Source organism: Arachis ipaensis, chromosome B9 (assembly GCF_059453495.1).
Source record: "Arachis ipaensis isolate K30076 ecotype BB chromosome B9, ASM5945349v1, whole genome shotgun sequence".
In the NCBI taxonomy this organism is placed as follows: Eukaryota; Viridiplantae; Streptophyta; class Magnoliopsida; order Fabales; family Fabaceae; genus Arachis; species Arachis ipaensis.
In genome coordinates, this window is record NC_142444.1 from 153,680,223 (window position 1) to 153,686,466 (window position 6,244).

Genomic DNA, 6,244 nt, shown 5'->3' on the forward strand with positions numbered 1-6,244 from the left:
GAAGAAAGGAAGAGTAGGAGAAAAAAAAAATACACATAAAAAGATGGTGAGAAAAAACTCACAAAAAAAAAATACAAAAAAAAAAAGCGTGTAATTCATGCGTATATCATGTGAATATTTTTTATTGGATTTAAATTAATTTAATTAAAATTAATTGACAAAAATATTTAAATATATAGTTAAAATACGATCATAAATATAACTAAAATAGTCTTGTATTTCTTCTTATAACTTAGTATAACCATTGTCTATTTTTGATCTAATTTTAACAGTTCATTCTCCAATAACTCAATAAAAATAGAATACACATTAGGTTAAAATCATACCGAAACTAGAACTGACAGAATAACATTCAACCAAACTACCAAAGATGAACATATTGATAATGTAAAAGATAGATACTAATGAACTTGAACTGTGCATGTGAAGTGAAACGCTGTCCAATCATGCGAATACGCCAGGGATTGTCCCCTCTGTGGTAATTTTTTTTCAAGAAAAGAATAATGAGAAGCTATAAAAATAAGTTCAAGGGGTTTAGTTAGGGTGTATATGGCTTGGTTCAGTTTGTAGATTCGGTTTGAATTCGAACACTTTAAGAATTAATTTGGTGTGATTTTATCGGGTTTAGAGATGAATAAGAATCTTAAAAATAGACTGATCATTATTTAGAGTCAAGTCCGAATCAAGATAAATCTAGTTTTATCCAATCTATATGCACTCTAAGAAAACTAAAAAAATTATATATTTTTTAAATTAATTTTAATATTATATTATATTAATTATAAGTTTATTATTTTATTTTTAATCACGTGAATTAGAAAATAGATCAAAGAAGTATGAAATTAAAATTTATGGACAAATTAAAATTCAAATATGGATATCAATTTCACCGTAACAAGTATATTTTTTTATAAATAAGTATATCATAATTTTTTGACATAAAATTTATCAAGACTTGAGTTTCACCAATTTAGATTTGGTTTTAGTGTGACCCGAAATTAGTAAAATTCCTCGTATTTAGAATCGGATAAGAATCTAAAAAATAGATCCACTCATTATTAAAATCGAATATAAGTCAAAACAAATCCAACTTTATCTAATCCATGTACACCCTTACTAGTAGAGAGGAAAAGTAACTTATGGACTTGTAGTCATTTTGTATTATATATGTATGTATCAATATACCAGTAGCATGTTAGTAGTTGGATGGGTCTTCCGTTTTTGAAAAATTCTTTGAGAAGTAGTATTGGTGTCATAAGGAGGAGTAGGAAGAGGAATAAAGATAGTTAATTAGTAATCACAATAATAGCAGTAACAACGAAGTAATTAAAAACAATATCAGTAGTACTATTATCACGAAAATTCAGATAATACTAATTAGAAAAAGGTATAATGATGTTGTTAACGATAATGATGATAGAAGAATCCAAAGTCTTCCGTACAAGAAAAATGGATCATACATAAAAATTTCAGTTTATATAAATTGAGAGATCAAATAAAGAGACAAAAGGTTAAAATGATGCGTAAAAGAAAAAAAAAAAAAAAAAACCTTTTTTAAACTTCAGCAACAACAAATTAAGAATTTTAGAAGAGAAAAAGAAAAAAAATCTGTTATAAAAATGAAAGCGAAAGATCACATTCATAATAATAATATTAATAATAATTAGGATGCTCCTCCTGATTTTAATATTCATTTTGGTTGTTGACAAGATCAAGATGGAATCTTTTTTGTAAATGTTATAGTTATTTTTTTAGTTCTTGTTTGCTATTTGAATTCACAGGTCTATTAGTATTTTGTTATGGGTTTTAGTTGTCATAGTTATGTGGGATTATATATATATATATATATATATATATATATATATATATATATATATATATTGTTAATTATATTATATTTCGTTGAATTGTGTGGTTTTAGTGATGTTAGTTATGTATTTGGACAATGGTCTTTATATAAATTGTTTTGTTGTGCGTGGGTTCTACCAAATTGTGAATTCGAGCTATGGTTATATATGAATGAATAATCATGATGATATTGATTTTGTTCTTCAGTAACTCTTCAATAGCAAAAATATTGATGGTGCTTTGACTAATCAATGGTAATAAATCTTTTAAGAAGGTGAGGAATTTAGTGAGATGATAGTAATAAATAAGAGTGAAAATATTATTCAACATTTACTTTTTTTTTCTTCAAATATAATATTGGAAGAACAAAAACTGTGATAAATAATTAGTACAATTCTAATGGACTACTGTTTTTAAAAAATGATATTTGCTCGTAAAAGATTAACCACGGAATTATTCATTAAGTATTTGTGTAATATATTTAATTAATTTTAATGTGTATGATATATTTTAAGTAGTATAATTAAATATTTTTAATAAAAATGAGAAAATGATTAATATTGGTTCAAATACAAAATAAAATCTAAAAAAAAAATATTAGTCATCTAATATTTTTTATATAATTATTTAAATTTAATTTTAATATACTATAAATACAAAATTCGGACAATCCTAATGGACTAATGTTTTCAAATTAAAAAATATTAGATATTTGTGCATATAAAACATCAGCAAGTTTTTGTTTGGATGTAAATGAAAATTTGTATAAAATTAATTTTGATTAAAAATGAATTAGTGTTAATATAATTTATGTATGATAACTTTTATATTAAAATAGATTATAATAAATTAAATATTATTTAGATTATACTCGTCAAAATTATTTTTAGACAAAAATTATTAAAAAGGATATCATTTTAAATAATTATTTTATATTATTTTATTTTAGATATTTAAATAAATTTTAATACTTTTTTTAGTGTTTAATATTCTTTTAGCTATAATTTTTTATTATTTATGATTTTAATATTATTAATTTAATTTAGTCTTTTTAATGAAATTAATAAAATTATAGTATAAAATAAAAAAAACTCTATAAAAATTATAACAGCAAAAAAGTTTATGTGAACAAAAATGATAAAAATTATATAAAAAGTAATAACATATATGAGAGAGCATCAAACAAATATTACAAAAAATAAGCCAATGAGTAATAGCTCAAATGGCATAGTCTCCCCATACTTAATTAAGAGGTTGCGGGTTCGAGTCTCCTATCTTTGGTAAAAAAAAAAAAATATTACAAAAAACAAAATTTATCTTATGGAGAATAAAAGAGTTACGCTAGTCACGAGAATTGGCCATGATATGTGCTTCAGGTTGTGTTTCAAGACAAAATAAAAATAATAGATTGAAATTGAATATAAAGATAGATCAAAATTTAAAATAAAAAATAAAAAGAGTAAATTAAAATTGAATAAAATAAAAAATTATTTTATTTTTTATTTAATTTTTTATGAAATAAAAAAAACTTATTCAACTTAATTTTAACACACTATGATTTGATATAAATTGAAATTGAACAAAAGAAAATATTTTTATCTTCGAGATGCAACAAAAAAATAACTCACTTAATTTTATTTATTCACACTATAATTTTATTATAAAACTAAAAAATGAGTTTTCACTTTTTTAATCTCTATTTTTATTTTACGGTTACAATAATTTAAGAGATATTTATAATTTTATATTAGATTAAAAATAAAAATTCTAAGCCTACTAATCTAAATCCAATTTACTAAATAAATAAATAAATAAAAATATATGAAATTAAACTGAACATTCTAACACCTAAAAATATAAATTAATAACCACAAAATAACGATTAAACTCCTCAGTCCTCATGTCACAATCTATGTATAATCTAATTTTAATAGTTCATTCACCAATAACCCAAATGGAGTGAGACACGTACAAGCCTGGAGTGTTACCTCTCGCAATTCTTTTAAGAATAATGAGAAGCTATAAAAGCAAGTTTATCGTTTTTTTTTTTTTAGATATATTGGATTGCTCTCAATTTTAGGCTATATTAACACACATTACACTCATATACATAAGACTTTTATTTAGAGTTGACTACTTGTACAATATAAATCAGTTTTTAGTCGGCCTTTAAATATAATATTTTATTATTTTAATTTTTTAATTAATCATATTTCCTATTTTTAAGAAACCACTCTTATTTTAAAGAATCTCTAACTTCTTATTACTATAATAAAGCATTTCCTTTATTTTCTCCCTCTCTCGTAATGTAATCATCACCAATCTCTTGTTCACACACACTCTCTCTTTAGTAAAAACTATATTATTCTCTCATATAGTAAAGTTCTTTGCTTCAAATAAAAAAAACTCATGTAAATATTTTATCTACACATTCGAAACTAGAATATCATTATAAATTCAGCTGGTCCAATTAAACACAAACACATTTAAAATTATGTTGCCTTTGATTATTCAAAAAAAAAAAAAAAACAAGAACAACAAAAACGTCCAAAATTATGTTACCTTTCATTAATCGAGAGAAAAATAAAAAATAATATAAACACATCTAAAATCATGTTGTCTTTCATTAATTGAAAAAAAGGAGACAAACCACTACAAGTTTGATTACAAGTTCAGCTGGTTGCAATTAAACACATAAACACATCTAAAATTATGCAACTGTTCAGTAACCAGAATTAAAAAAACAACAATATAAACACATCTAAAACACATAAAACACATTTAAAATTACACAGCCTTTCATTAACCAAATTAAAAAACAGCATAAACACATCCAAAATTATACTTTAATTAATAAAAAAAACAAGAACAATATAAACACATCCAAAATTATGATGCTTTTTATTGATCGAGAAAAAAAAAAGCCAGTAAGATCAGCATACGTTTATTAACAGAAAAAAAAAGGATAAGATACGGGAGAGAAAGCACTACAAATCATTCACAACAGTGAACAAAAATTATCAACACAGCCACATCCAAATACTCATGAGTGTTTCCGACGCGGGGGGAGCGGCGTGGAGGAAGAAGGCGACCTGACTGAGAAGCGGCGTGGAGGAGGAAGGCCGCACGACAGAGCTGCACAGGGAGAGTAAGGGGAGTAGCGCGGAGTGACGGAGCTGCACAGGAGGAGAAGCGCGGTGTGCAAGAGCTGCGCAGGGGGAGGAGACCGACGCGGGAGGAGGAGAGTGCGGGCAGAGACTAACGACGGCGGCGATGAAGATAAGCTTGGAAGGAGAGGAATGTGACGTTGTAGATGAGCGCCGAGGTGGAAGAAGGCAGCATCGAGGATGAGGGCCGAGGAGGACGGTGACGCGGACGAACGGCGGCGGAAGATGACTTCTCTAAGTTTTCAAAGTGTGCCGTTGAGTTTTGGATGTGACTCTTTTGGATTTTGAATGTGGGATAAATGTGACTTCTTTACTTTGGCCATTGCCAAGATTTGAACCCGTGTACAACATATTAAGAGGCAATACATAACCACTTAACCAAAGCCTCATTTGCGGGTTAAGTACTTGGGTTAAGTACTTGTTGGGAAGAAGTGGCATTTGATTTTGAGAATAGGCCAAAAGCCTAAAACAAGACATTGAAAATAGAATACAAAGGACCAAAGACACAATTAGTATTTTTATATTTTGTTTGGTAATAAAGTAAATACACAATAGAACAAATAATAAAAAATTCAATTTACCTTCATTTTTTTCTTCACACAATTTAAAATAAAAAATAAAATAATAAAAAAATATAATTATAAAAATTCGACAATGATAATAAAAAACAATAATAAATTGTTTTCGTTCAGTATTTCTATGTTCCTATAAAAAAGGACACAAAATACACTAATTCAATATCTTACGACACAATGGCTCTATCCATATCTCACCTACCAAACGTAGCAAGTAACTTGTGGACTTATATTCATTTTGTATTATATATGTATCAATATACCAGTAGCTTGCTAGTAACATTATTGTTATCCATGAGAATAGTGACGTTTAAGTGTCACATTTTATAAACATATTGATATCCAATATGTTAAAGATCTATTTACAATTTTGTAGCAAAAAAGAGTATCAAAAGACTAAACAAAGAATCAGATGGATTTGACCTTATTATACACATGAATTGCACTCAACGTCAGGTGGGTTTTGTCTTTCGTGAAATCTGGAGAACTGGTGGCTTAACAGCTATCCTATTAAGCAGCTTTTTCTATTATGCAAGTTAAAGAATTTAGAAAATACTAAAGAACTAACACTTTTAGTGAAGAAAATATTAACTAATATTAATTCAAATATATAAAAAATTGTTACCTATTTAGTGATTTTGATTTTTAATTTCT